This window comes from Panulirus ornatus, chromosome 15 (genome assembly GCF_036320965.1).
Source record: "Panulirus ornatus isolate Po-2019 chromosome 15, ASM3632096v1, whole genome shotgun sequence".
Taxonomy (NCBI): domain Eukaryota; kingdom Metazoa; phylum Arthropoda; class Malacostraca; order Decapoda; family Palinuridae; genus Panulirus; species Panulirus ornatus.
The window spans coordinates 47637863-47648403 of record NC_092238.1 but is presented as its reverse complement, the minus strand read 5'-3'; the positions used below and the strand labels follow the sequence as shown (position 1 = coordinate 47648403).

Below are 10541 nucleotides of genomic sequence, written 5' to 3'. Positions count from 1 at the left end.
AGAGGACTGGACCTTTAAGGGAATATCCTCACCTGCCCCCCTTCTCTGTTCCTTCTTTCGGAAAATCAAAAAAAGGTGGGGGGAGAGGATTTCCAGGCACCCCCTCCCTCCCTTTTCGTCGCCTTCTACGACATGCAAGGAATTACTGGGAAGTATTCTTTCTCCCCTATCCCCAGGGATAAATCCCTGATAATACTTTACAATTTAATGTTATCAAATTTAGTTAAAATAAATATGCTGGCCTTTCCACAAAAGCCAAAAAGTTATATATAAAACCAATAAGGATTCAGTCAATCCTTGTTTGTGAACACAAGGAAAAATATAAAACAAGTATTCATTCACATGTTGTTGATATTTTGAAATGCAAATGCATCACATTCTTCTGGCTTAAAGTTTGGAGCGTGTCAGCCAGTCAAAGTCTTGAATTTTGCGTTGAGCTCCAGGGTTGATCATCACATTAATAAGTGAAGGCTTGCTTTCTTCTTCAAGAGCCTGACTAACTGCCTCTTGCAGTTGAGGGACAGACTTAGAGAAGAAACCAGTTTCACTGAACATTGAAGCTATGCATTCATAGTGTACAGTTGGCAGAAGTGATGTTGGTGGAGTTGCAATAGCAGCATCCATTCCATCTCTTACTTCATTGAACAATTCCTTGTCCAAACCACTGTAGATGCCATTATTGTTTACAATGATGACTATGATGGATAGTTTGTAGGGGTAAATTGTTTCCATGTCCATACCACTAAAACCAAAAGCAGAATCTCCTTCAACACATATGATTCGCTTGCCTGGAGCATTGTCTTGTGCCCATAAGGCTCCTGCAATAGCATAACCAAGACCAACACCCATTGTACCAAAAGTACCTGCATCCCAGTCTGTGGCGTGGAAATTTGTTGAGCAAAATAGTCAGTCCAGTGTGCATGGTATTGGCTCCTTCACTGACAATAATACAGTCACGACGTGGGTAACAGCTGGTGCAGGTGATGAAGTACTGCATAGTAGTTCAAAGATCCTGAAATATCCTGGGCCATTTTATCTGACATGCTTGGATATCGACAGAATTAATATATTATATATTATACATATAATTATATATATTTATATATCATATATATATATATTATATATATATATATATATATATATATATATATTTATTTTATCTATTTCATTTTGCTTTGTCGCTGTCTCCCGCGTTAGCGAGGTAGCGCAAGGAAACAGAAGAAATAATGGCCCAACCCGCCCACATACACATGTATATACATACATGTCCACACACGCACAATATACATACCTATACATCTCAATGTACACACAGACATATACATATATACATATGCACATAATTCATACTGTTTGCCTTTATTTGTTCCCATCGCCACCTCGCCACACATGGAATAACAACCCCCTCCCGCCTCATGTGTGCGAGGTAGCAGCTAGAAAAGACACCAAAGGCCTCATTCATTCACACTCAGTCTCTAGCTTTCATGTAATAATGCACCGAAACCACAGCTCCCTTTCCACATCCAGACCCCACACACTTTGCATGGTTTACCCCAGACGCTTCACATGCCCTGATTCAATCCATTGTCAGCACGTCGACCCCGGTATACCATATCGGTCCAATTCACTTTATTCCTTACACGCCTTTCACCCTCCTGCATGTTCAGGCCCCGATCACTCAAAATCCTTTTCACTCCATCTTTCCACCTCCAATTTGGTCTCCCACTTCTCCTCGTTCCCTCCACCTCTGACACATATATCCTCTTGGTCAATCTTTCCCCACTCATTCTCTCCATGTGACCAAACCACTTCAAAACACCCTCTTCTGCTCTCTCAACCACACTCTTTTTATTTCCACACATCTCTCTCATCCTTACATTACTTACTCGATCAAACCACCTCACACCACATATTGTCCTCAAACATCTCATTTCCAGCACATCCACCCTCCTGCGCACAACTCTATCCATAGCCCACGCCTCGCAACCATACAACATTGTTGGAACCACTATTCCTTCAAACATACCCATTTTTGCTTTCCGAGATAATGTTCTCGACTTCCACACATTCTTCAAGGCTCCCAGAATTTTCGCCCCCTCCCCCACCCTATGATTCACTTCCGCTTCCATGGTTCCATCCACTGCCAGATCCACTCCCAGATATCTAAAACACTTCACTTCCTCCAGCTTCTCTCCATTCAAACCTACCTCCCAATTGACTTCACCCCCAACCCTACTGTACCTAATAACCTTGCTCTTATTCACATTTACTCTTAACTTTCTTCTTTCACACACTTTACCAAACTCAGTCACCAGCTTCTGCAGTTTCTCACATGAATCAGCCACCAGCGCTGTATCATCAGCGAACAACAACTGACTCACTTCCCAAGCTCTCTCATCCACAACAGACTTCATACTTGCCCCTCTTTCCAAAACTCTTGCATTTACCTCCCTAACAACCCCATCCATAAACAAATTAAACAACCATGGAGACATCACACACCCCTGCCGCAAACCTACATTCACTGAGAACCAATCACATTCCTCTCTTCCTACACGTACACATGCCTTACATCCTCGAAAAAAACTTTTCACTGCTTCTAACAACTTGCCTCCCACACCATATATTCTTAATACCTTCCACAGAGCATCTCTATCAACTCTATCATATGCCTTCTCCAGATCCATAAATGCTACATACAAATCCATTTGCTTTTCTAAGTATTTCTCACATACATTCTTCAAAGCAAACACCTGATCAACACATCCTCTACCACTTCTGAAACCACACTGCTCTTCCCCAATCTGATGCTCTGTACACGCCTTCACCCTCTCAATCAATACCCTCCCATATAATTTACCAAGTATACTCAACAAACTTATACCTCTGTAATTTGAGCACTCACTCTTATCCCCTTTGCCTTTGTACAATGGCACTATGCAACGCATTCCGCCATCCTCAGGCACCTCACCATGAGTCATACATACATTAAATAACCTTACAAACCAGTCAACAATACAGTCACCCCCTTTTTTAATAAATTCCACTGCAATACTATCCAAACCTGCTGCCTTGCCGGCTTTCATCTTCCGTAAAGCTTTTACTACCTCTTCTCTGTTTACCAAATTATTTTCCCTAACCCTCTCACTTTGCACACCACCTCGACCAAGACACCCTATATCTGCCACTCTATCATCAAACACATTCAACAAACCTTCAAAATACTCACTCCATCTCCTTCTCACATCACCACTACTTGTTATCACCTCCCCATTTGCCCCTTCACTGAAGTTCCCATTTGCTCCCTTGTCTTACGCACTTTATTTACCTCCTTCCAGAACATCTTTTTATTCTCCTAAAATTTAATGATACTCTCTCACCCCAACTCTCATTTGATGGATTGCGCAAAAAGATGCTTGTGGCATGAGAAAGTGGGAGGTGGGTTTTATTAGAAAGGGTAGTGAGTGGGGGGATGAAGAAGTAAGAGTATTAGTGAAAGAGAAGAGAGAGGCATTTGGACGATTTTTGCAGGGAAAAAAATGCAATTGAGTGGGGGATGTATAAAGAAAGAGACAGGAGGTCAAGAGAAAGGTGCAAGAGGATATATATAAATATATAATATATTATATATAGTATATATATATATATATATATATATATATAATATACATATATATATATATTATATATATATATAATAAATATATATAATATATATCTATATAATTATATATTATATATATATATATATATAATATAAGAATACATATATATATATCATACAAGCCTCCAACAGCCATGATCGACCCAGGAACCCTGCCCCAGGCGGGATTCCTACTGCTAGGATATGGGCCTGGTTAATGAGAAATAAGCTATTCGAATGCTATATACTCGAATACCATTCGTCTCACGTTGGTGAGCAACGGGGTCTACACCGGTTATTTTACAACAGGCCCTACATAACCAGCAGAATCCATATATATATATATATAATATATATATATATATAATATATATATATATATTATATATATATGCACGAGACCGGGTTATAGTGATGGTGATTGAATGCAAAGGTGAGTAACGTGGCAGTTAGAGGGAATAATTGGTATACATGGGGTGTTCAGTTGTAAATGGAAATGGTGAAGAGCTTGTAGATTTATGTGCTGAAAAGGACTGATGATTGGGAATACCTGGTTTAAAAAGCGAGATATACATAAGTATACTTATGTAAGTAGGAGAGATGGCAAGAGAGCGTTATTGGATTACGTGTTAATTGACAGGTGCGCGAAAGAGAGACTTTTGGATGTTAATGTACTGAGAGGTGCAACTGGAGGGATGTCTGATCATTATCTTGTGGAGGCTAAGTTGAAGATTTGTATGGGTTTTAAGAAAAAAAAGATTGAATGTTGGGGTGAAGAGGTGGTGAGAGTAAGTGAGCTTGGGAAGGAGACTTTTGTGAGGAAGTACCAGGAGAGACTGAGTACAGAATGGAAAAAGGTGAGAACAATGGAAGTAAGGGGAGTGGGGGAAGAAATGGGATGTATTTAGGGAATCAGTGATGGCTTGCGCAAAAGATGCTTGTGGCAAGAGAAGAGTGCGAGGTGGGTTGATTAGAAAGGTAGTGAGTGGTGGGAATAAGAAGTAAGAGTATTAGTGAAAGAGAAAGAGAGGCATTTGGACGATTTTTTGCAGGGAAAAAATGCAGTTGAGTGGGAGACGTATAAAAGAAAGAGACAGGAGGTCAAGAGAAAGGTGCAAGAGGGGAAAAACGGGCAAATGAGAGTTGGGGTGAGAGAGTATCATTAAATTTAGGGAGAATAAAAAGATGTTCTGGAAGGAGGTAAATAAAGTGCGTAAGACAAGGGAGCAAATGGGAACTTCAGTGAAGGGCGCAAATGGGGAGGTGATAACAAGTTGTGGTGATGTGAGAAGGAGATGGAGTGAGTATTTTGAAGGTTTGTTGAATGTGTTTGATGATAGAGTGGCAGATATAGGGTGTTTTGGTCGAGGTGGTGTGCAAAGTGAGAGGGTTAGGGAAAATGATTTGGTAAACAGAGAAGAGGTAGTAAAAGCTTTGCGGAAGATGAAAGCCGGCAAGGCAGCAGGTTTGGATGGAATTGCAGTGGAATTTATTAAAAAAGGGGGTGACTGTATTGTTGACTGGTTGGTAAGGTTATTTAATGTATGTATGACTCACGGTGAGGTGCCTGAGGATTGGCGGAATGCGTGCATAGTGCCATTGTACAAAGGCAAAGGGGATAAGAGTGAGTGCTCAAATTACAGAGGTATAAGTTTGTTGAGTATTCCTGGTAAATTATATGGGAGGGTATTGATTGAGAGGGTGAAGGCATGTACAGAGCATCAGATTGGGGAAGAGCAGTGTGGTTTCAGAAGTGGTAGAGGATGTGTGGATCAGGTGTTTGCTTTGAAGAATGTATGTGAGAAATACTTAGAAAAGCAAATGGATTTGTATGTAGCATTTATGGATCTGGAGAAGGCATATGATAGAGTTGATAGAGATGCTCTGTGGAAGGTATTAAGAATATATGGTGTGGGAGGCAAGTTGTTAGAAGCAGTGAAAAGTTTTTATCGAGGATGTAAGGCATGTGTACGTGTAGGAAGAGAGGAAAGTGATTGGTTCTCAGTGAATGTAGGTTTGCGGCAGGGGTGTGTGATGTCTCCATGGTTGTTTAATTTGTTTATGGATGGGGTTGTTAGGGAGGTAAATGCAAGAGTTTGGAAAGAGGGGCAAGTATGAAGTCTGTTGGGGATGAGAGAGCTTGGGAAGTGAGTCAGTTGTTGTTCGCTGATGATACAGCGCTGGTGGCTGATTCATGTGAGAAACTGCAGAAGCTGGTGACTGAGTTTGGTAAAGTGTGTGAAGAAGAAAGTTAAGAGTAAATGTGAATAAGAGCAAGGTTATTAGGTACAGTAGGGTTGAGGGTCAAGTCAATTGGGAGGTGAGTTTGAATGGAGAAAAACTGGAGGAAGTGAAGTGTTTTAGATATCTGGGAGTGGATCTGGCAGCGGATGGAACCATGGAAGCGGAAGTGGATCATAGGGTGGGGGAGGGGGCGAAAATTCTGGGAGCCTTGAAGAATGTGTGGAAGTCGAGAACATTATCTCGGAAAGCAAAAATGGGTATGTTTGAAGGAATAGTGGTTCCAACAATGTTGTATGGTTGCGAGGCGTGGGCTATGGATAGAGTTGTGCGCAGGAGGATGGATGTGCTGGAAATGAGATGTTTGAGGACAATGTGTGGTGTGAGGTGGTTTGATCGAGTAAGTAACGTAAGGGTAAGAGAGATGTGTGGAAATAAAAAGAGCGTGGTTGAGAGAGCAGAAGAGGGTGTTTTGAAATGGTTTGGGCACATGGAGAGAATGAGTGAGGAAACATTGACCAAGAGGATATATGTGTCGGAGGTGGAATGAACGAGGAGAAGTGGGAGACCAAATTGGAGGTGGAAAGATGGAGTGAAAAAGATTTTGTGTGATCGCGGCCTGAACATGCAGTAGGGTGAAAGGATTGCAAGGAATAGAGTGAATTGGAGCGATATGGTATACCGGGGTTGACGTGCTGTCAGTGGATTGAATCGGGGTATGTGAAGCGTCTGGGGTAAACCATGGAAAGCTGTGTAGGTATGTATATTTTGCGTGTTTGGACGTATGTATATACATGTGTATGGGGGTGGGTTGGGCCATCTCTTTCGTCGTGTTTCCTTGCGCTACCTCGCAAACGCGGAAGACAGCAACAAAAAAAAAAAAAAAAATATATATATATATATATATATATATATATATATATATATATATTATATATATATATATATATATATATATATATATATAATATTTCTATGAGTCAACTTGGAAAATAAAACACGGTAAGTTCCCAAGTGCAGTTTCGTGTAATAATCACATCAACAGACGAGACAAAAGAGAGAAATATAAGTCAGTTGATATACATCGAACAGATGAAGCTAGGACGCCAACTGTTAATCATGTGTTCTAGCTTTGTCTCATTGATGTATATCAACTGACTTATATTTCTCTCTTCTGTCTCCCCTGATGATGTGATTATTACAAGAAAGTGCACTTGGGAACTTATCGTGTTTCATTTTCCACGTGGACTCAGAGGAATATCTTCATGCAATTTGATCTTCAGAATGCATATAAATATATATTTGATATTATATCAGAATATATATATATATATATATATATATATATATATATTATATATATATATATATATATATATATATATATATATATAATATATATATATATATATATATATATATATATATGTATGTTTAATTGTTGTTTATGAGGATGGGTTGTTAGGGAGGTGAATGCAAGAGTTTTGGAAAGAGGGGCAAGTGTGAAGTCTGTTGGGGATGAGAGAGCTTCGGAAGTGAGTCAGTTGTTGTTCGCTGATGATACAGCGCTGGTGGCTGATTCATGTGAGAAACTGCAGAAGCTGGTGACTGAGTTTGGTAAAGTGTGTGAAAGAAAAAAGTTAAGAGTAAATGTGAATAAGAGCAAGGTTATTAGGTACAGTAGGGTTGAGGGTCAAGTCAATTGGGAGGTGAGTTTGAATGGAGAAAAACTGGAGAAGTGAAGTGTTTTAGATATCTGGGAGTGGATCTGGCAGCGGATGGAACCACGGATGCGGAGCCGGATCATAGGTGGGGGAGGGGGCGAAAATTCTGGGGCCTTGAAGAATGTTTGGAAGTCGAAAACATTATCTCGGAAAGCAAAAATGGGTATGTTTGAAGGAATAGTGGTTCCAACAATGTTGTATGGTTGCGTGGCATGGGCTATGGATAGAGTTGTGTGCAGGAGGATGGATGTGCTGGAAATGATATGTTTGAGGACAATGTGTGATATGAGGTGGTTTGATCGAGTAAGTAACGTAAGGGTAAGAGAGATGTGTGGAAATAAAAAGAGCATGGTTGAGAGAGCAGAAGAGTGTGTTTTGAAATGGTTTGGGCACATGGAGAGAATGAGTGAGGAAAGATTGACCAAGAGGATATATGTGTCGGAGGTGGAGGGAACGAGGAGAAGAGGGAGACCAAATTGGAGGTGGAAAGATGGAGTGAAAAAGATTTTGTGTGATCGGGGTTGAACATGCAGGAGGGTGAAAGGAGGGCAAGGAATAGAGTGAATTGGAGCGATGTGGTATACCGGGGTTGACGTGCTGTCAGTGAATTCAATCGGGGCATGTGAAGCGTCTGGGGTAGACCATGGAAAGCTGTGTAGGTATGTATATTTTGCGTGTGTGGACATATGTATATACATGTGTATGGGGGTGGGTTGGGCCATTTCTTTCGTCTGTTTCCTTGCGCTACCTCGCAAACGCGGGAGACAGCAAAAAAAAAAAAAGAAAAAAAAAAAAAAAATATATATATATATATATATATATATATATATATATATATATATATATATATATATATATATATATATATATATATATATATATATATATTATCCCTGGGAATAAGGTGAAAGAATACTTCCCCCATTCCTCGCGTGTCGTAGAAAGCTACTAGAGGGGACGAGAGCGGGGGGGCCAGAAATCCTCCCCTCCTTGTATTTTCAACTTTCTAAAATGGGAAACAGAAGAAGGGGTCACGCGGGGAGTGCTCATCCTCCTCGAAGGCTCAGACTAGGGTGTCTAAATGTGTGTGGATGTAACCATGATGTGAAAGAAAGGAGAGATAGGTAGTATGTTTGAGGAAAGGAACCTGGATCTTTTGGCTCTGAGTGAAACGAAGCTCAAGGGTAAAGGGGAAGAGTGGTTTGGAAATGTCTCGGGAGTAAAGTCAGGGGTTAGTGAGAGGACAAGAGCAAGTTAAGACGTAGCACTACTCCTGAAACAGGAGTTGTGGGAGTATGTGATAGAATGTAAGAAAGTAAATTATCGATTAATATGGGTAAAAGTAAAAGTTGATGGAGAGAGATGGGTGATTATTGGTGCATATGCACCTGGGCATGAGAAGAAAGACCATAAGAGGCAATTGTTTTGGGAGCAGCTGAATGAGTGTTTTTGGTTTTGATGCACGAGACCGGGTCATAGTGATGGGTGATTTGAATGCAAAGGTGAGTAATGTGGCAGTTGAGGGAATAATTGGTATACATGGGGTGTTCAGTGCTGTAAATGGAAATGGTGGAGAGCTTGAAGATTTATATGCTGAAAAAGGACTGGTGATTGGGAATACCTAGTTTAAAAAGCGAGATATACATAAGTATACGTATGTAAGTATTGGAGATGGCCAGGAAGCGTTATTGAATTACGTGTTAATTGACAGGCGCGCGAGAGACTTTTGGATTTTATGTGCTGAGAGGTGCAACTGAAGGGATGTCTGATCATTATCTTGTGGAGGCTAAGGTGAAGATTAGTATGGGTTTTCAGAAAAGAAGAGTGAATGTTGAGGTGAAGAGGGTGGTGAGAGTAAGTGAGCTTGGAAGGAGACTTTTTGAAGAAGTACTAGGAGAAACTGAGTACAGAATGGAAAAGGTGAGAACAATGGAAGTAAGGGGAGTGCTGGAGGAATGGGAGGGTGTTTTGAAATGGTTTGGGCACATGGAGAGAATGAGTTGAGGAAAGATTGAACAAGAGGATATATGTGTCGGAGGTGGAGGTAACGAGGAGACGTGGGAGACCAAATTGGAGGTGGAAAGATGGAGTGAAAAAGATTTTGTTTGATCGAGGCCTGAACATGCGGAAGGTGAAAGGATGGCAAGGGATAGAGTGAATTGGACCGATGTGGTGTACCGGATGTTGACGTGCTGTCAGTGGATTGAATCAGGGCATGTGAAGCGTCTGGGGTAAACCATAGAAAGTTCTGTGTGGCCTGGATGTTAATGGAGCTGTGGTTTCAGGCATTATTGCTTGACAGCTAGAGACTGAGTGTGAACGAATAGGGCCTTTGTTGTCTTTTCTTAGTGCTACCTCACACACATAGGGGGGGAGGGGGATGGTATTCCATGTGTGGCGAGGTGGCGATGGAAATGAATAAAGGCAGGACACTTGTGTGCATGGGTATATATGTATGTGTCTGTGTGTATATATATATGTGTACATTGAGATGTATAGGTATGTATATTTGCGTGTGTGGACGTGTATGTATATACATTGTGTATGGGGGTGGGTTGGGCCATTTCTTTCGTCTGTTTCCTTGCGCTACCTCGCAAACGCGGGAGACAGCGACAAAGCAAAATAATAATAATAATAATAATAATAATATATATATATATATATATATATATATATATATATATATATATATATATATATATATATATATATATATATATATATATATATATATATATATATATATATATATATATGTTTATTTTGCTTTGTCGCTGTATACCGCGTTAACGAGGTAACGCTAGGAAAAGACAACAAAGGCCCGATTCGTTCACACTCAGTCTCTAGCTGTCATGTATAATGCACCGAAACCACAACTCCCTTTCCACATCCAGGCCCCCATATAACTTTCCATGGTTTACCCTAGACGC

General features: G+C 40.5%; 1 pseudogene; it reads right to left on the bottom strand.

The window, feature by feature from the left end:
* Nucleotides 1–387: 387 nt before the first annotated feature.
* LOC139753630 (2-hydroxyacyl-CoA lyase 1 pseudogene) lies at nucleotides 388–997 on the bottom strand (annotated as a pseudogene).
* Between the last annotated feature and the right edge of the window lie 9544 nt (nucleotides 998–10541).